This window comes from Miscanthus floridulus, chromosome 14 (genome assembly GCF_019320115.1).
Source record: "Miscanthus floridulus cultivar M001 chromosome 14, ASM1932011v1, whole genome shotgun sequence".
Taxonomy (NCBI): Eukaryota; Viridiplantae; Streptophyta; class Magnoliopsida; order Poales; family Poaceae; genus Miscanthus; species Miscanthus floridulus.
The window spans coordinates 93454249-93476424 of record NC_089593.1 but is presented as its reverse complement, the minus strand read 5'-3'; the positions used below and the strand labels follow the sequence as shown (position 1 = coordinate 93476424).

Below are 22176 nucleotides of genomic sequence, written 5' to 3'. Positions count from 1 at the left end.
AGGTCTGGGATTAGGGTACCTTGTGAGAGTGAATGAAGATACGATTAGAAATCCAAGTCCCGGAGTCTTCGATCTTGATGCAAATCTCCTCTGATCCAAACTCCCTCTCTTCCTTTTCACGGTGGAAACTCGAAATCGCCAATGGAGGTCAAGGAGAGGTGGCTGGGTTGGCTGGAAGGAGGAGAAACTAACTTGGCCGAAGGGGTACCGGCCATTTTATAATCCCACTCATACCGGCATACAAGACACGTCCGGTATTTGTGGGCTGGCAGATCTTTTTCTAAATTTCATTTACTTAATTCCAATCCCCTTCTTTATTATTTCTTGATCCAAAAACATGTATGTCCTTGATCCAAATAAGGTGTAAATACTTTTCTTATCCAAATGCCATGAGTAGCACTTCTCTTTTCCAAATATTTGGCATATATGGATCTTGATTACATGAGAGAAAGATATTGAGAGACATAGTAGATTGCGGACTTAAGAAAGCCATGTCATGTGTAATTAGCCAATCAAACAATCAAGGAGAGCTATAACTATCACATGACAAGACTAGGTCACAAAGACCAAGATTCAAATAGTTTTTCAAATTCACACCACCTACACATGCTAGTTATGGGTTTTGAAAAAACATCTTTCCTATGTCACACAAATGCACATTATAACATATAAAGGGCTTTAGATGCACTTACAATGCATGTATGTAAAAACATACCTTTGCCTTGAGACCACAAGAATACCACTAAGAAGATACATAGCATGATAATCTTTATGTTGACCTTAATTGCCAAATGATCATGCTCGATACGAAATCAATTTTTCATCCAAAGGACTACAAAGAATGCTAGATAAATTTGTTAGTCCACAAGGTGCAAAATAGAAACTGAGCTCCCCTAAATAAGTGATATAAGTAATTTAAATGACTTTCAACTAGCACTTCATTCTATTAAGAATTTGGGATTCAATTTTCTATTTTGAACCATAACCAAATAATTTGCCATATTTAAATTTGAGTTCAAGAGATGCTCACAATCCATTAAGATTCGATAAACCACAAGCTTCTAAGTAAATTAACGATATATGAAAATATATGGATCAAAGACTCGGTTGCAATCCAATTAGTATTCTGGTTCCTGCAATACTGGACACGTCCGGTAGGTATACCGGACACGTCCGGAATACGCAGAACAGAAACACTTGGTTTTATGTCCCTGTCCATACCGGACACATCCGATAGGTGCAAGACAGAAACAAATAACCCGTTGCTTGTGATTCTTCGTTTTAGCGATAGTATTTATTGTATACCTGCATCTCAACAAATGAATTGCTCTACTAGAGAGCTATTAAAAGCATTATATGGCAAACATGATAATTATTAAGTAAAACTAATTAGCCACTTTCAATTTTTCACAAGAATGCCTATTTGTGAGTCATTGAGCACAAAACAAACAAAGTGGCTATCCTATAATGGTTTAAGTACTTGTTACCAATGGTGAAAATGAAGTAAATGATATATTCATTAAATTATCTTTGGGTCAACCATATAGGAGATTATGATGAGAATTGATTGATAGATTGAGTGAATATTTTCAATTTACTTACTCAACCACCCCGAAGACTTCATTTCATCACCAAGTACCTACATCATTAACCTAAGCACACTTTGGTACCCAACTCTTGTTGGGTCCTTTTGGGTTAGTCAACAAGTGCTTAGGCACCCAAATGGCTTTAGCAATAGTTTGTGGTGAACACATCACCTTGCTAGTGCTAACTCCATTTGTGGTCTTCCTAAGCATATCATTATAAACGAATGTGTTCGGCTTAGGTGTGTTACCATTTGGGCATTCATAGCTTAAATGCCCCTTTCTTCTACAAGCATAGCATATGCGACCTTTGTTTGCACTATGCTTGTTTTGCTTGTATGGACATGTATCAACCTTGTGGCCCATCTTATTGCATCCATAGCATCTTCTTGTTGCAACTTGGGCTTCTTTTCTTGTCTCTTTGTACATTGGGCATTTCTTGGTAGGATGCCCCAATTTCTTGCTCATGAGACAAGCGCTTTGTTCATCACTTTTCTTTTGGTTGGCCAACTTGTTTGAGACCTTTTGTTTGGCCACTTCACAATTGTCGGCCCAACTCTTATGTGGACACATGGCCCACTCATGTCCATATAATCCACAACCATAACATAACCTTTTTCTATGTTTCTTGCTCTTGGTTGTGTTGGCCTTACTTGAAATATGATTCTTTTGTTGGGTTTTGGAGGAAGCAAGGTTTGAACCCTTCTTAAGCTTCTTCACCATGTTATCATGGTTATCTTGAGAAGGTTGTGCTTTCTCCTTACCCTTTAACCGAATCACATTTTTCTTTAATCTTTTCACCTCTTCTTTGAGCTCTATGTTTTTATGAGATTTAGCTCAATCGAAGATTGGCTTGCTTGAGGAGCACATTCATTAGTATAAGAAATATTTAATTGAGATGGTGTACTAGTGAGTGAATGTGTGAGAGGTTGAGAAAATTTTACCGATGTGATCACAACCTCATGAGCCACCTCAAGCATAATACTTGATTCTACTACTTCGTCATGAGAGCACTTTAGATGAACATAGTTTGCTTGTAGCACATTATACTTGCTTGCTAGTTCATCTAGCCTTGCCTTGAGCTCCAAGTTTTCCTTCTCTAGCTGTGAAACACTAAAAGAGGAGTTAGTAACTAAAGCATGCTCAATTGACAATTTTTCATACCTTTCACTTAGAGCCTTTAGTTCTTCCATCTTGGAGATGAGAAACAATTCTTGCTTTTGAAGTGATTGCTCTTGCTTCTCAATCTCTTCTTCAAGCTCATCATTCTTTTCAACTATATTCATGATGATGAACTTGTCTTTGCGGTTGAGATGATCAAGGTTGTAGTTGTCTTCAACTTCAACATCACTCTCATCTTGATTATCTACTTGTGCTTTATCCTTTTCTTGATCTTTCTTGTTGCTCTTCTTCTTGCTTTTCTTGGCCATGAGACACAAGTGATGAGTATCATGAGATACTGAGGTTGACTCATCACTTGGCTGCCACCGAGCTTGAGCATCATTGCAAACAGCAGCTTGTTGCTCTGCTACCTTGGCCATACCGGACATGTCCGGTATGTGTAGACAGACAGCAGGTCATGCGTTGCTTACACTTCTTGCTCTGGCTCGGTGCTCTTGAGGTCTTGTGAGGCTTCTTCACTGCATGAAGACACAATGGACATACTTTCCATTGACTCAATCTCAACTGCATCATCACATTTGGATTTTCCATATAAATCAAAAAGTCTAGTCCAAATGAGATGAGCACTCTCCGGAGGTGGTTGTCCATTGAAGATTGCCTCATCTTGAACCTCTACACTTAATGTACTCAAAATGACATTAATAGCTTGAGCATTGAGTTGCACACATATCTCTTCCTCTTTTGACAAATTTTTGTAGTTGCTCCAATCAACTATAGGAAGAGGTATGCTTGCATCCACAATATGCTCAACAAGAGGACTAATATCCCTAAAAGCAGTGAGTACATGAATTGACCAAGGTAGAAAGTTTGAACCATCATTTTGGAGAAGCACCAGCTCCAACTCGATAGGCGTCGACATCCTTTTCTCACAGCGGTGAAGCTTTAGGTGAGAACCTCTCTCTAATACCAATTGAAAGGACCTAGGATGCCGCCAAGAAGGGGGGGGTGAATAGGCGTTTCTGAAATTTAACACCTTTAAATGCAGAAACAATTAGAAAAGGCTCCAAATTAAGAGTAATACCACCCCTCACAAGTTAGCCACAGAGTAAACAAGGTATAAAAAATATATCTAGAAGCTACAACCCTGCAACACAAAGTTAGAGCCAAGAATAAATATTTTCAGCACAGGTAGGAAATACCAGACGTGTCCGGTATACACGATTTCTGTAGAGCAGCCCCAAACTTGCTCCTTTTGATTTCTATCTTCTAGCCAAACAGCAGGTACCTACTCGAGATGCCAATATACACAGAGAACCTACACAAGAGCTAGAGCAACACAAATATCAAATGAAATGCGAATTGAGACACGATATTTGTTTTACCGAAGTTCGGACTCGTTCAAGTCCTACTCTCCGTTGAGGGGGCTACGGGCGACCCAGCGAAGGTCTAACCTAGAGGGTACCACGAAGGTCACTCTAGCCAGAGTCTTTTCCAACTCCTTTTCCTCCTTCCACTAGTTGATTCTGAGGCGGTGGAATCGACCGTTACAAACTTTTTGAGGCACACCACAATCTCTCGGGTGCTCCCCGGTGATGCCTAACCATCTAGGACTGAAGAGTCCAAGAGTAACAAATGCAACTCATGAGATTGACAATATGCACAAGTGCTCAAGTGGTTGGATTGCTCTCTTTTTGAATTTCTCTCAACCCACTAATTTGATTTGACAATTTGGATCACAGACTCACTAAGAAAGGGTTTGGGAGAGTTGGCAAGGCTCAAAAACGTGTATAGCAACCAGCAGAATTAGTAGCCTCCAAAGGTGGAGGCTTGGGGGTATTTATAGCCCCCTTGAAAAAACTAGCCATTTTATAGCCATTGCCATACCGGACACGTCCAGTATGACTTACACTATCCCAATGGTAACTAAGTTACAGTGACAATGTGAAGCGTCGGAACTCCCGATGAATGCCCGAACTCCTGACCGTCGGAACTCCTGACTTGTGTCGGAACTCCCGACCCTTAGTATATTTAAAAACTTAGTAACCGAGTTGAAGTTTGTGAGGTGTCGGAATCCCAACGCATGCTGGAACTTCCAACCATCGGAACTCCTGACTCACATCGAAACTCCCGACCCTCAAGGCATTTGAAAACTAGCCGTTGGCCTCTGGTCGTCCATACCGGACACATCCGGTATGAATACTAGACATGTCCGGTATGACCAGGACAGTGAACCATCTAAGTCAGTTAAGCATGAGATGTCGAAACTCCCGACCATCGGAACTTCCGACTCATGTCGGAACTCCCGACGAACCAACCTGGGAACAAGAATTTTATCATGGCTGGGCACATATCGGACACGTCCGGTATTAATATGCCAAACCAACAAAACACAGGTTAGCTCTTTTGTCTATCAAACACTCAAAACTCACATGGGTTGGCTTGAGCACTTATGAAACATTATCTATCAACATGATGCATCCCTCTTAATAGTACGACATTCCTATTAACTCAAATTTAAAAGTATAACGAATTTAAACCTTTTGAGTTGATCTCTTTCAACCGAAGCCGTGTATTCCAATCTTCATCAAGTGAGGGTGCCAACATGTCAACTTTGATCTTTTTCACTTGAGCATAGCCATCTTGAGCATGTGACTTGATTCCATTCATCAATTTCTTGGATAATCCCAAATGTATCAAGTCACTTCCATCAAACACTCTAATAGTGATTTGATCCTTCACATTATCATGACCATCATGGCTTGATTAGTACCTCAACTAAATGCAAGTACTTCCTTCTTCACCCTAGCTAGGTTCTTTAGCGGCCAAGCCGTCGCTTGCCCTTCACCCTTGCTTAGTACCTCGAAGCCTTTCCTTGCTATCTTCACCATCTCAAGCCATCAAGTCACATCTTATATTGAATTATATATTCATTTGTATTGTTATCTTTTTCATTTTAATTTAGCAAGCTTCAAATATGGGACCATTCCATATGCAATCCCTCATGTCTCATTAATTAATTCTTACGAGCTTGCTTTCACACAGTACATGGAAATCCCACAATAAATAAGCCTTTGCATGAATTCCATTTGCATTGTTGTCTTGTGCTTGAACTAGATTGTTTATACAACAACACATCATTTTGGCTTTCATTAAGTACCTATGAGATAACCTATTACCTATCCACACTTAGCAAAATGGTTAGACCTTTAATCACGTTGTCATTCAATCATCCAAAACCCACTAAAGGGCTAGATGCACTTTCAAAACACCATATGCTTGATCATTTTCGTGCAATGGGTTCAAAGGAGTGGTGGATCATTGTTGTTGCCTTTTCTCGTGATGCTTTGGATAAGAGAAATCTAACCCAAGCTCAAAAGGATTGCTTACAACTTGATACACGTGCTCAATATTATCTAACGTGTGCTTTTGCATGAATATATTTTTAGACGTGTGTGGGACTTGGAGAGTGCTCATGATATGTGGATGGCACTCTAAGCCTTCTTTGGTGACTCCTCCACAAGTGATGATGGAAAGTTTAAGGAGGATGATCACAAGGAGGAGGTGAATGAGTGTGTCGAGCATGACCACAATTTGACGATTGTGGAAGATTGCTTCACCTCATGGTCAAGTGATGATGATGAAAGATCTATCATAAGTTCACTTGACAAGGTTGATGATGATGCCTCAAGTGATGCAAATGATGATGCTACCCCATGCACACTTGATGGTGATGATGATTGTTCATGCCCAAATGATATCACTACAACAAGCTCTCCAACACCTCTACATTGCCTCATGTCACAAGGTGACACTAAGGTATCAAGTTGCAATGTAATTGGTCATGATTCATATGATGAGCTTGTTAGTAGACTTGCTAGCATGAACATAGCTTTAGAAAATGAGATGGCTAAAACAAGTAAATTGGAAAATGAAAACTCATTTCTAAAGAACACATGTGACAACAAAAGCATCTATTTTATGTCATTAGTTGTTTACATGAGGAGCTAAAATTAGATCATGAGGAACTTAGTGTTGCTCATGATAACTTGGTACAAGACCATGCTTTTCTTACTAAAGAGCTTTCAAATAAAAAATCTAAAACTAGTGAGAGCTCATCACATGGGTCAAATGATCAATCATATATTGTTACTAACTCTTGTGATGTAGGCAAGAAGAATGTATCCACCTCTTGTGATGATTTATTAGCTATTCCATGTTCTTCATATATAGATGCTTGTTCTTCTTCTATATCTTGTGAGACTAACATTTTGAAGGAGAACAATGAGCTCAAAAGAGAAGTGAAGAAATTAAGCAACAAGTTAGAGAGGGCTACAAATCAAAAGTCACTTTTGAGCATATATTAAAGACTCAAAGAAACTTCGGTGACAAGAGTGGCCTTGGCTTCAACAAGAGCATGACAAAGGGTGAGAGAAAAGAGAAAGAAGGATGAAGAAGTTACTACAAAAGAAGCTCTCTCATTCCATGTGCTACAAATGGCATGAAATGGGACATCTTGAAAAGGCTTTCCCCAACCTTGAGAAGCTCAAGTTGAAGAAAGAAGAAGAAAGGCTCAAGCATGTCAAGTGCTTCAATTGCCGCACATAGGGTCACCTTACCTCTATGTGCCCAACCAAGCAAGTGGTGAAGCAATAAGAAGAGCCTCAACCAAAGCCACAAGTTGAGCAAGAAAAGATACCCCAAGAGCAAATCAAAATTAATCATGAAGATGGTGGTGACTTGATGATGAAGAAAAAGAAAATAAGAAGGGGTGAAAGAGCAAGGCATCCAATGCAAAATCAAGATACCAAGATAGTGAGCAAGAATCAAGAAGAGAAGAAAGTCTATGCTCACATCAAGTGCTTCAAGTGTGAAGATTTGGGACACTTTTGCCTCGAAGTGTCCTACCAAGCTTGACAAGAAGGATCAAGCAACTCATGAGAGGCAAGGCAATAAGAAGCAATACAAGAGCAAGGAAGAGAAGGCTCTAACCAAAAGAAATTGTTGCTCATGCCGAGAAAGGAGACACATGGCACATTCATATCCCCTAGGTAATACTCCTAAGCCTATTTAAATTGATGCAAATAGTATACTTAGGAAGGGTGGTGATGGTACCTCTATGGTTGATATTGCAAAATATCTCGCTATTCATACTAAGGCTATGTCTAAGTATGTTGTCCTAACTTGAGAGGATCCAAACTAGTTTGGGTAGCATCAAAAAGTGGATGATTGTTTGTAGGTACCACCGGTATTAGAGGCTTGGTTCAAATGGTATTCATCTTGTTGATCATATGATTAAGCCAAGTATTGAAAAGTGATGATCGTTATCCCAATGTCATAACAAGTTAGTGAAGTCCAAGTGCTATCAACATACAAGTGTAATATTCAAGTTGTTGTGATTCATTGGATTACTTGGTGGCTTGCAAATGATTGAGTTGAAGCTTGCTAATAGGATGATCATGAGCTAACCAAGGTATATTCTTTGTTGATCTAATTCATTTGGGTGCATATGAGTTGATTGAATTAGATATATATGCATATGTTGCTTGCTATGAGATGATTGAATGGATTAATTGCTTAGTGATCAAATTTGAGTTGGTTTGAATGGATAAATTCATAAGAAGACTTTTAGTAAGTGGATTGAATAGATTTATGTCTTGTGAAATTATTCAAACAAGTTGATTTCAAGTTTGGTTCAATTGGAAGATATATAGCTTATTGTGTTGAAATCTGTCATTTATTGAAAATCTGAGCTAGCTGAGATCTAGTCTGATTTTGGTGGATCAAATATATTTGGATTGGCTTAAAATTTGATATACATGCTCTAGACTTATGGTATTAGTTGATGTATAATTTTCTTAAGAATTGGTAAGAAATACTTTGGTTTTAGAGTAGATCTTGTCAGCTATAGTGCAACAGTTTTCAGCATGTAGCAGTGTGGGAAGATGTAAAATCTGGTAGCAATTTAGAAGTCAAATGAAACTCAAATTTTTACAGCTGCTAGATGACTTAGTGAAGCACATCTTCACCAAATTTCATGGTATTTAAATGTGTACATTGGTAGTTATAGATTTATCTTTGAAGGGTACAGAATCTGTTAGAAAATTGACAATTATTGGATTGGTTAGGAGTCACTTTGATTGAAAGATCCTTAAGTTGAAAACATGTTTATAAGTGGTTGAGATACCTAAGTTTGGTTTTGAATTGATATAGAAGAATGACAAGCAAAGAGTACAAGGACATTTGATTGTTGAGTGTTCTTGGCACACATTTGGTACTCAAATTGAAGATCAAGATCAAACTCAAGATCATTATAAAGTTTAAGTTCTAGTGACTATTGGAGATCATTTGATAGAAACAAAAGGACTTAAACGAGAAGAAAGAAAAGGACTTAAAGAAGGATTCAAGATTACTCATCAAGTTAAGTCTATATTAGTAGTTCTCATCTTATATGGGTGAGGAATGGATCTCATTATTGATGATTGGTCTTCACCAAGCTTGTAATTGGACTTCACATTGTTATTGGAGTAATAAATTAGAATCTATGTAACTATCCTCTACTCTAAGATAGCAAAGGTATCATTATAATGTGCATGATCATTTTCATCCCTTACTAGTATGTGGTTAGTGCATATAGTACATGCTTATTAGGATCATGCATGACAAATGAAAATCTTTAAAATTCATAGCCTACCACTATTGCTTGAATGATTATTTGAATCTAGTGATAGTGCATGAGTTTGTTCATGAGCTAGTGAACCCAAGTACTTGATCTAATTTGGATTGTCAACAAGTGACAAGTACAACCTTGATAAGATAACAACTTAATGTGTGTGAAGAAGCCTAGAGAGGGTTCAAACCAGACTTGGAAGCTTAGGCAAATCATTCTAGTTTAAGTCAAACTTAGAAGCTCATGAATATGACAAGTGTTCAAGAAATAGTTATAATTGACAAATCTTACAAGTGGTTCCATGATTGTTCTTATACATGGTATATCTAGATTATCACTTTGTTACAAGTAGCATTCATACAAGTGGTATCTTGCACATCAAATGGTGGTTCCACAAGTGATTTTCAACTTTAAGTGATCATCAAGAGAGGAAAGTTCCCTAACTTACAAAAGCTCTAGTTTATCAAGTGCTATGACCCATGCTTGGACATAGGGGGAGGAGCCTCACTACAATTGGTATCAAGGTCACAAGATCCTACATATGGCGTCATTTCAACATATGTGATGGTGTCCACAAAAAATGCTAGATTCAAGTGTCAACCATCTAGCCCAATGCAATCCTTTATATCAAAAGAGACATACCTTTTATGGAAATTGATGACAAAGGGGGAGAGATTGAGTCAAAGATATTACAAATGGGGATTTGGACATGAACAATGGACAAAGAGGGAGCAACATTATATTGAGAAATTGAGAAGGATCAAAAATTCTTGGACAAGAGAAGCACACAAGTAGGGGGGTAAGCTCATAAACTTTGATTGGTTGCATTTGATATGTGCATATTCATGTGCTTGCGTGCATTGCACGAGTTTTTTAAAATTTGATATGCATGCTTTATGTGGTGTATGCTAGATGTAGAACTTGAATGATGATTTGATAACTAGCATACATAGGATGGTAGCTAGACTTGTATTTCTACACGTGGTACTAGAACCTTGCCTATAATGTTGATCTCACAGGGTTTCTAGTATTTTTGTTGTCTAGCTACTCGTGGTGCTAAGGATGGTGTTAAAATGTGCACTCTGATTGATATCATGCATCAAAGGTTAATTCTTTATACCTTAGCATCATTGGTAGTAATTACTCTCCCATAATTCCAATACATGCATATGTGCGAGCTTCAAACCAAACACTCTAGCACATATGTAAGAGGAGCTAATACTACCAATTCGGGTTTATGGTACTTGTCCAAAATCATTTACACATGATAAAATTGCTTGGGCAAGCAACATGAATCTAAAATAGCTTAATTTCCATATCTTTGTAGAGTTGTCATTAATTACCAAAAAAGGGGAGATTGAAAGGTCCTTGTTTGGATTTGGTAATTGAGTGACAACTTAGGAGGAGTAATGTGTTTAAATGTAAGATACACAGGTGATTAGTCCATAGGTACACTTGTGTGAGCAACTCATGCCATGACGGTGAAGATGGCTTGGATTTGTAGCAAGGCTCACACATGTGATGAAGGAGCTCATTTCATATGAGACATGACATTGAGTCATGTGACTAAGGTGGAGAAGATCAAGACAAGACTTGGCTTGATGGACCGATTGCAAGCGTGAAGGGCAAGTTGGAGGCTTTGGAGTGATGGACCACATGGCAGTGAAGCTTGAGCAAGACTTAGCGCCGATGGATCAAGACAACGGTAAAAAGCAAGTGAGGTCAAGATCGATGAACCAACAAGGTCACGTGATAATATGAAGTGGATCATATCATTTGTGATATGGTTGGTGCATGTGTTGCATCAACGATGGAGTAGATAGAATGGAATGTGTAAGGCAAAGGTATAACCTATAGGGTGTTTTATTTCACCGGTCATAGGTGTGTAGAGAAGTTTATGATCGGGTTTAGGATAGATGGCTGTACTATTAAGAGGGGCAAACTTGTTTGCATATCGGTCATCTAGTGCCACTTGAGTGATCTAACATTGCATCGTTACTAGGATCGAGTGGCGTGGCAAGATAAGTGATTAACTCCTTAAAAATGGCTGTGAAAATGCTAACACACTTGCACATAATGGTGTACACTTTGGTGGTGTTGGCACATTTGCAAAGGAGAAGTTGTTGGAATTGAATTGGAACAACTTGGAGAAGAGAGAAAGGTCTTTCAGTGTGCTCTAAACTTTGTGATGGTCCTTGGATTGGAATTCTACATTAATCCATTGTGCTTTGGATCAAGTATGCAAGTGGGATGTGTAGCCCTTTGAGTAAGCTTTCCAAAATGTCCAAAATCATTGAAATCGGAGTTTGGAGCTAAGAGATATGGTCATTTTAGCAGTGAACAATCAGTGACCGGACGCGAGTCCGGTCAGTGTTCCTCAGATGGGCTGTTTAGAGCATGTGATCAGACGCTGGGACTGGGGCGCGACCAGATGTGCCTATGCCACTGTTCCGGGCCTAGAAACGCTTAGGGAAAGCGACCGAACGTTGCGGCGAGTCCGATCAGTGTTGACCGGACGCGTCCGGTCGATGAAAAACCTCTCTAGTGCCTCTCTGTTCATGACCAGACACTAGGCGATGGCTCCCAATGATAACTTTCTAACGTCTAGTACACATGGCGAGCGTAGCGTGACCAGACTCTAGACCAGACTTTGGACCGGACTACGGGGTGGGTCTAGTGAGCGAGCCTGGTCAGTGCACAGAAATCAGGATGAAGGGTAACGGCTATTTAAGCCCTTGGGGCTATAAAAACAGTGTGTGGTCAGCCTTGGCACATGCTTGGCACCCTTGGGACTTAGTGTCCATGCTTGGAGAGTGCTAAGAGAGCCCTCTAACTCACTTGTGCTTGCAAGAGTGTGAATCGACTGCGAGTGAGTAATTCTAGTGTGATTGCATTATGAGATTACATCGAGTGGCACTAGATGATTGAGTTACAAGCCGGTGGTGCTTGTTACACTTGGAGGTTGCCACCTCCTAGACGGCTTGGTGGTGAGTTCTCCATCGTGAAGCACGTAAGAAGATTGTGCGGTGCTCTGGAGAAGAATTTATGAGGGGTACCGTGCTCACCCCGCGGGAGCCGCGAAGAGCAACACTTGTAGAGCGTGTCATTGAGCTACCCTTATTTGTGGGTAGGTTCTTACGGTGTCCGACGTGCGGGCTTGGCGGATGATTTCAATTAGCCATCGAACCACCAAGTGAGTGATCGACACAACGGGGACTAGCTTGGTGGCAACTAAGTGAACCTCAGGATAAAAATTATCGTGTCATCATCCTCGCTTTGGTTTGCAATCCCCATATACAAGCTTGTATTTACTTTTGTATATATTGTGCTTGTGTAGTTGCTCTTGTAATTAGTTAGTTTGTGTAGCTTGCTAGTTACTTTCTTGCTTGTGTAGCATAGAAGTAGCTCCCTTGCGTGACTAATTGGCTTAAGTAGCCTTGTTAGTCACATTGCTTAGTTTATGTAGCTAAGTAATTTGAGCTCCCTAATTTGGCTTTGTGTAGCTTTGTTATTGAGCACTGCTAGTGAGCTTAGGAGCTTTGTGCTTTTGCATACTAGCATGTATAGGAGCTCTCCAGTTGCTTGAGTACTAGTTATATATGTTTGTGTCACCTTACTTCTAGAATTGTTTAGGTGAGCTCTAGCTAGCCCGGCACCTTAGTTGCTTAACTAGGATCTTTTATAAGGTGCTCGTGAACTTAGATAGATGGGTGTAGTTTTGGCTAGACCGATAGTTTTAATTCCGCATTTATCTCGGTTAGCCGACACATTTAATTTTTTAGAAATGACTATTCACCTCCTCTAGTCTACCATCTCGACCCTAAAGCGCAGTCAAGTGAAGTGGGCCGTAGAGCAGAAGCAGCGACAGGAAGCAGTGGGGCGAGACAGTGCATCAGAGGAAGGAGCAGCGTGGGGTGACCGTCGATGGCAGAGCAGTCCACAGAGCAGTGGGGCGGCTGACGGAGCAGGAGCAGGCGGGTCACCGTCGACGCGCGGAGAGGTCTCTCGTCTCCACTTTTCCTTATCCTACCGGTGCAACGGAAGAGACGGACAGGGATATTACCGTAATAAAAATCGATCGGATGCGGAACAGAGATTATTGGGCTGACATGCAGGCCCACGAAGGGGCGTCTGGACTGACGGATGCCACGCATTTCCGATCCTATACTAGTACGTAGGAACATGTTGACGTATGTCCTACGCTAAGACCAACAACTAGCGAACCTTATTTGTTGACTTCAATAGTTAATGATTTTGATCAAATACTAATTAAGGAACAAGTAGTAATCATGTGATGAAAAACTTAAATTTACGCCTTACCTGGCCACCTATAAAAAGGTCGCCGAGCTCGCCATCTTAGCAACCCACGTGGAACAGAGCTCGTGTGCACGCGGGATGACACTGTAGAGCCATCTTAGCGACCCATGCTAGAGTGCCGCCACCATCGCGGCTCGTCGGAGCACTAAGCCTCCTCGCCCCTGCTACCTCGGCCATCTCCGTGCCGGAGCTCGAAGTCGCCGAGCACTTCACGCCACGCTCGCCGAAGCCACACCGTCAGAGTTGCTTCCTAACCTCGCCACCGGCGGCCACCGCACTGGAGCTGAGCATCACCGGAGCTGCCCACGCCTTGACTTGCCGCAACGGCAGCACGGACGAGAATCCCGCCGGAGCCGCGTCGCCGAGCAGAAGCTCCCACCGTCGCTCTGCTCTGCTCTCCTTGCTCTGCTCCTCTTTTACCCTCTGTTCCGCGCATGAACGAGAAGACCGAAGACGCCGCCGCCGCCGTCGAACGCTGTACTCGCCCCGATTCCCTGCTCTCCCTTCCCGGTCACTAGCCACTATGCGCGGACAACGGGAAGGAACGGAAGATGCCATCCAAGCCGATCCTCCGGAACCTCCACATCTGCGGTCATCCGTGACTTGCGCTGCCGCCGTCGCCGCAGCTTGCGAGGACACCGCCGAGGCCACGCCAAACCGACGGAGCCGGACCGTATCCTCGCCATCGATCTGCTCTGCTCTGCTCCTCCCTTCTGCTTTCTCTCTCTTGGACGGACAGTGGAGCCATGAGTCCGTGACCGTGAGGCAAAGACGGGGATAAGCTGGCCACGTCGACTCAGCCAATGGGAGCACGGCACCTCGTCCCGCGGGTCTTGCCTGTCATCCACTTCGTCTGGCTCTCCCTCTTCTATAGACCCGGTGCACGAGAACCAGAGACAGGCAGCCGGTCCTACACTGGCTCACCGGCACAGCGCCCTACACGCTGGCGTGGCGTGGTCAAAATCGCTCAACGTCGGTCAAAATAGTCTTTTCGTCCAGGTGCTAAAAGTGAACGGTTTTGACAGTTGGGGTATTGGCACTAGACGATTTTGTAGTTAAAGGTTAAAATTAGACCAACACAACAGTTGAGGGGCCAGAAGTGAACTTCATCCTATTTCTAAATATCTTCCCGCAGATTTCTTGTCTTGTTTTCTTCCAGTTTTGTGTGGCTCAGATCTTGGTTGAGGTCCGTGGATCTCCCTGCGACTCGGTCGCCTGCCCTGGATTCCTCCACATCGACGGGAGATTTTTCATCCGCGCGGCTTTACTTCTTTGGCGTTAATACGTACAGTAATGTACTACACAGCAAGGATATTTTAATATGTACTAGCACTATTGTTTAGAAAATGTATGTTCCATATGTATATCTATAGCACGACGAGAAGAAAAAGAAAAGAAAAGAAAAGAAAAGAAGAGTGATTGGCATTTTCACAAGACTGGGCCTCTGCTCTGATACTAGTAGCACTTCAATCTTCCCCCATCCATTCCATGGCGCCAGTGCGTGACCTGGATGTTGTTGTCCAGGCCTAAAGTTGGTTATTGGGCTGGATCGTGAGACCCTATCAGCTTGGTGCTGCAACCCATCATCAAAAATAGAATAAGCAGGTGGTGGCCAGGTTCGAGTTCAACACAAACTGACTACTACTTACTCCAGTTATCGAGAGAAACAGCCTGGTCAGTCGATTACGATTACGTAAGCACCAGCAGCAAACTGATTTTGATTTGATTACCTGTATGGAGTAGGAGTAGTGTATGTATTTAAACCCAATTTAATTTAATGAATCTCCTCCTTTTTTTAGCTATATATTATCAGTTGTAGCAGTAGAAACAAAAACACAAAATTATTATAATAAATAAATTGGTTCAAACAAACAAGGCTCTCTCCTTGTTCGCTTAGACTGTCTCCAACCATCGGACCTAAAAACGAGACGTATAGCAGGGTTTGAGTACCGCACAGCGATGGGTCACGGACCCAAAAAAAAAAAAGACATTTTCCAACCGCTGACGCAAACGAGAAAAGCTCCCGTCTGCGCCTGCGCCTTCTTCTTCGACGCGCCCCTCACCTGCGCCTTCTTCTTCGACGCGGAGCCCGCCGTCGGCGAGCCCAGCCTGCACGCGCTCGACGCGTGCGCGCTCTGCGCCAAGCCGCTGGCTGGAGCCGCGCCACCGAGCGCCGCCATCCGCGACCGCCGCCGACGCCCTGTGCCCGAGCACCACCCGCGCTCGCCATCAACAGTCGCCGGAGCCGAGGACCACCAGGGCTGCTGCCAGTCGCCGAGCTCTGCTCTCCCTCGGTTCCGCCCTCTCTTCCCCGCGCTCTCTCTCTGAATCCGCTCTGCCCTCGCACTGGAGCCGAGCGCAGCTAGCAGCCGAGGGCCCGCCACGCCGAAGCCCCTTCCTTGGCCGGTGGCGCTACGGCGAGCGCGCCCCCTGGCGGCGGCCCTGGGCGAGCGCCCCCTCCCCTGACGCGGCGGCGCCCACCACCACGGGCGCAAGAGCGGTGCCGACGCGAGCGAGCGCGGACGATTTGCATAGCGAGCAGAGAGCGACGCTTTTTTGCGTATCGTTCGGTGCGGTAGGCAAAATGGGTTACGTGTTTGATCAGCCGTTGGATGTTGATTTCGGGTAGGCAGTTGATTTCGGGTAGGCAAAGCACCGTGGGCGACACATTTTGGGTCTACGTCTCGCCATTGGAGACAGTCTTACGCTTATAAATTCGTTCTCCAGGTTGGTTTGGATTCCTGTTCCCACCGCCTCCCTTCCTCCCTCCCTCCCTCCGGCCGTCCCTTACCTTCCTCCTTTCCGATTTCGATTTGGGACTCTGCTCCGCTGCGTCCATCCATCCATCTCCTCGCCATTGCCGCAGCACGCACTCCCGCTACGCTGCTCTCCTCCAGGTACAGTGCCTATTCTACTGCTGCTCCCGCCGTCCGCCTATCCCGCTCCAAATTCGTTTTCTCTTTTTTCTTCTTCTAATCTGGAGTAGTGTATCAAATCATGCACTCTCATCTCAATGCTCTGCTATACTAGGTCTTCTCCGGGAAGGAATCGCCGCGCCGGTTCCTGCAACGCCCCGCCCGCCCGCCCGCCCTTCCGCGCCGAGGTAACTGACGCCTTTTCCATCCTTTTCCGTTTCCTCGTTTCCTGCTGCTTTCTACTAGTAGTACTAGTCGACTCCGGCCGCCGCGACATTCGCCTGCCTCGCCCGCCGAATCCACCCAGCATTCTGCCTGCTCCTGGACTTCCCCTTCGATTCGATTCATGCTGCTTCTGCCTGCTCCCTCTCTTCCCTTCGCGCATTCGCTCGCCGCTTGCCCAAGACGGCAACTTTTTGCTATTGCTTCCCCCCAATCTTGTTCCTTCTTCTGCTCTGTCTAATCTACTACAGTACTGCAGTTCGGCGGAGGTAGGCGCCGATTGCTGTTTTCTTGCCAAAAACAAACAACTTTTATCTATTTATTTATTCATTCATTCACATTAGGCACTCGAGTTTTCCCGTTTTTTTTTTAACACCACAAAAAAATTGTGTTGCGTAAATTGGTGCCAGCAATGATTCTGCATCGCGTGGTTGCCCAGTGTTGCTCATGCTCGCACGCAAATATTGTTCCACACATACCAATCAATCGAACCCCAGGCCCCCAGCCGAATCGAATCTACTACTTGAGTAAAGTAATGGACTTGCCCTGCCCTCATCGATTCTTCAGCCTTCACGTCTCCCTCTCTTCCATCATTCTTCATGCTAGTGCCAATAATCCACATGCTAAAAAACAAAAGAAAGTCCTCAATTTTTGGGTGTACCACCGATCAACTCTCCTCAACTTCAACTTTTCAATCTGTACTAGTCCATGCCTATAGTCCTTCCCCCAACAATAACAAGAGATATTGTCAGCCCTTATGTTTCTGCAGAGTACTTGTTTGTTAGCATCAACCTTGTTTCTCTGCAGTTGAGGCCTGACAGTCCATTCGTGCTGCATGTGGACACTAATCATTAGGTGCCACACAACTAAGTTTGGGGGTGCAATAGCGTTGCCGAGGTTGATCAGTTTACCTGTTGACCTGTTACCACTATTTATAGTCCTTCCGAATTCTGTAACTAAACTGTCCAGTGTCCACCTGTATGTATAGTCCTTCCAAATTCCTGCAACTGCAATTTGCTATGATGTTAATAAGCATATAAACACACAGGCAGCTAGACAGTCAAGGTGTGCTGGGTTGCAACAAAACATCAAACATGTGTGCTGTTCATCTTACCCAAGTAACACCATGTTTATTTATTTACAAATATTTCAGCACATCTAGTTTATTTATTTACAAATAAATAAACTAGATGTGCTAATACCAACCTTTTCCTGCAGCAACTGAACCGTGGCTATCGAGGATGACGCCGCGTTTCAGATGACATAGACTGTGTCAGTGCGTGACACGCTTGACACCCAGAGATGAAAATCAGCGCGCTACTCACCTCTGCGGGCATCAACATTGGCCTCTGTGTCCTCTTCCTGTCGCTCTACTCTGTTCTCAGAAAGCAGCCAGCCAATGTCAGGGTCTACTTCGGCCGCAGGATCGCTGAGGAGCATGATCGGCTCCAAGGGGCTTTTATCTTGGAGAGATTTGTTCCATCTACTGGATGGATAGTCAAAGCCCTGCAGTGTACTGAGGAAGAGATCCTGGCTGCTGCTGGCTTGGATGCTGTTGTTTTCAATAGAATTCTAGTATTCAGGTATGGTGTGCAAAACTTACTCCCTTTTCTCCTCCTTATTTCATTTGTGCCCTGAAAATTTCATAATAGTGCATGTGTTTAACCTCAGCAACAAAATTGGCCGACTGATACATTTGTTTACATATTCAACAGCATACGCATCTTCACCCTTGCCGCCCTTTTGTGTGTCTTTGGGATTCTTCCGCTCAATTATTTTGGACAGGATATACACCATGTTCGAATTCCTTCGGAATCTCTAGATATATTTACAATTGGGAATGTAGAAGTGAAATCAAGATGGTAAGCCAAACAACGTATTTTTTTAATCTATTATCATTTTCTGCCATAGACTGCTGAAATGTTGTCATGTTGTGCTTTTGTATATTATATATATGCCGCTTTAATTGCTGGCATTTTGAAAATGTTATTTGCCTTTGGCGGTAATCCAACTTGCTTCTTCACTCCTTTAGAACTTGAGGAATGAGCATTGTGCATGTTTTGATGTTCGCTTTGTATTCTGGGTTCCTTGCAGGCTCTGGGTCCATTGTGTAACCCTGTACATAATTTCTGGAGTAGCTTGCATTCTGCTATACATTGTAAGTTCGCTTCCATTTTGAATTGCTGGAACATAAAAAAACTGGACCTGCGAGGGTATGACCACCCCCAGGCATTGCATTAAGAAGAAGACCTTCTCACGCAGGCCCAGAAAACCCCCGAACCCCTGCCCCACCCTTACACAGCGGCACCGTCGCCCTGTGAGACCGGGCTAGTCCTTAGACCTGTGCTTTGGCGTGGGATAGATGAGGGGATTTTTTTAACCCCAGCCTGAAATTCGCTCCCACGGGGAGTCAAACCCAGGACCTGAGGAGTGCCACCGGGACGCTTTAACCAGTTGGACTAGAGGCATCTCCTTGTATCCAGAATGTTTTTGATGATTCATTTTTTTTTTTCCTAATTCAGGAGTACAAGCACATTGCCAGGCCATTTTACAGTTCTTGTTCGGGGAATACCAAAGGCAGATAAAGAATCATGCAGTGATGTTGTTGATGGCTTCTTCACAAAGTATCACTCATCTAGTTATCTCTTCCATCAAGTAGTTTACAAAGTTGGGAAAGTTCAGAAGATAATGGTACTTAACACTCGAATGCATTTCACTTTTCCTAGTGACGAGCATTTACTATTATAACGCTGCTTCTTCTGTTCATTAGATTTTCGCACAGATGGATAATCTTTTTTTTTTTGTTTTTTTGACATGCTTCTTCACTTTATTTATGCTTTTGGTGTAACTTTAATCTTTAACTCTGACAGACTGGCGCAAAAAAGGCATATAAGAAGTTCAAACATTTCACAGATGAAACAGTCGATCAGGGATGCAGAACAATTACCTACCGCTGTTGTCTGTGTGGAGCCTCTTCAAATTCTTTCAAGTTATTGAACACTGAATGTGAGCAGAACAGGGGGAAAGCTGACAATAAATCCATCTTGGACTTAGATGATGAGGTTAAGCTTGCATGCATTTGTTCTTTTGCTTAATATATCAGTTATTTGGAATAAATTAGTAATTATTATGTGGGATCGTATGCAGGAATGCACAGCTGCTTTTGTATTTTTCAAAACTCGGTATGCCGCCCTTGTTGCATCAGAAATACTTCAAACATCTAACCCTATGAAGTGGGTTGCTAATCTAGCTCCAGAACCAGAAGACGTGTATTGGTCCAATCTTTGGCTACCCTATAAGCAGCTTTGGGCTCGCCGTATCGCTACACTCCTAGGCTCTATTTGTTTTATGTTCATATTTCTGATACCGGTGACATTTATACAAGGGCTATCTCAGCTAGAGCAGCTGCAGCAGAGGCTTCCTTTCCTAAGAGGAATATTGAAGAAGTAAGTACAGGAATTTCAGTTGGGCTCTCCTAATGATGGTATCAAAATCATCTTGATAGAGTTTGACACTGTTATCTCATGTTGCTAGATGCTATTCATTTATCTGTCTCCACACTGCACCTATTGACTGTTATGTATGTGCAGGAAATACTACATGACTCAGCTAGTAACTGGATACCTTCCCAGTGTCATACTGCAAATCTTTCTGTACACTGTTGCTCCAATTATGATGCTATTTTCTACATTGGAGGGTCCTACATCACACAGTGAAAGGAAGAGAAGCGCTTGCTGTAAAGTGCTGATCTTCACAGTTTGGAACATATTCTTTGCTAATGTATTATCTGGTACTGTCATAAGTCAATTGAACGTGTTATCAAGCCCAAAGGACATACCTGTCCAGCTTGCTAAAGCTGTACCTGGACAGGTAAATCACATCTTTTTTTTGGTTCATGCCATAGAAAGAACAAGACTTTGATTAAGATACATTTGTTGCATGTGGAAAGATACTATATTCATTCTGTATTTAATTTTTATCTAATTTGTTTTGCTTTTCTGTAAATCTAATTTTATTCCAGGCCACCTTCTTCATCACCTATGTCCTGACCTCAGGATGGGCTAGTTTGTCATCTGAAGTTATGCAGCTCTTTGGTCTGATATGGAACTTTATAAGGAAATATGTTCTGAGAATGAGAGAAGATACAGAATTCGTTCCCTCATTTCCCTACCACACAGAAGTACCAAAAGTTCTGTTTGTTGGACTATTGGGATTCACATTGTCTGTGCTGGCTCCTCTGATCTTACCTTTTCTGCTGGTGTACTTTTGCCTTGGTTATGTTGTCTACCGCAATCAGGTGAGAAGCTAGAGATTTTTTTTTTGTTATTTACCTCAAATTTATCTACTAGTTGTGTTCTTTTCAGTTGCTCAATGTGTATCGAACAAGATACGACACAGGTGGTTTGTATTGGCCAATTGCATGCAGCACAGTCATATTCTCTCTTGTGCTCACCCAGATCATCTGCCTTGGTGTATTTGGACTCAAAGAATCGCCAGTAGCTGCAGGCTTCACCATACCTCTTATCATCCTTACTCTTTTATTTAACCAGTACTGCAGAAACCGACTTCTTCCATTATTCAAGACTTTTCCAGCACAGGTAATATTAGTTCCTTAAATTATGTCATGTCTAGATCTACATGGGTTTTACTAGAGCATAGAAAATAATTGAGGACTAGAGTTTTCGTGACACTGATTTCCTATCTTGTGACGTTGACTGCTGTAATGTGATTTTGTAGGATTTAATCGACATGGACAGGGAAGATGAACGGTCAGGAAGAATAGATGAAATTCACCACGGACTTCATTCTGCTTATTGCCAGTTCCCTGACACCGTAGATGTACCCTTGGAGAAAATTGAAATTGTTGGCGGGGATGAGGAGCAAGGTTCTACCTCGGGTGAGTCCAGTGGCAAAGAAACCTGCGAGGATCCCAAGAAGGACCTGTCTCACCCAACACTAAAAGGACTCCCTGTTAACCGTCTCCGGCATGCTGTGAGGTCGGTTACTTTCCTGATCAGATTGCAGAAAAGAGGTTTATCAGAACAGAAAATCGGATAGTTGTTAGCTGTTAACCCCTTTTGCCTGTTGGCTATATAAATGTACAGAGACATACATGCATATACGACCCTTCCTTAAGAAAAGAAAAGGGTTAACGTAGAAATCTATATGAGAGCATCATCATGAGTGTTGAGGCACAATTTTGTTGTTTTGAGTTGTCGCATGGATGAGTTAGTGGTTCTGCATTTTAGTCAGATTCAGCTACTCAAACATTAGCGTTGCACATTGATGTAATGCTCATGGTTTTGTTGTAAGAGATTAATGTAGCCAAAGTGATCTATATATATAATGT

At 42.7% G+C, this 22176-nt stretch overlaps 1 pseudogene; it reads left to right on the top strand.

Moving 5' to 3' along the window:
• The first annotated feature begins 17227 nt into the window (after positions 1-17227).
• LOC136504762 (CSC1-like protein RXW8) lies at positions 17228-22176 on the top strand (annotated as a pseudogene).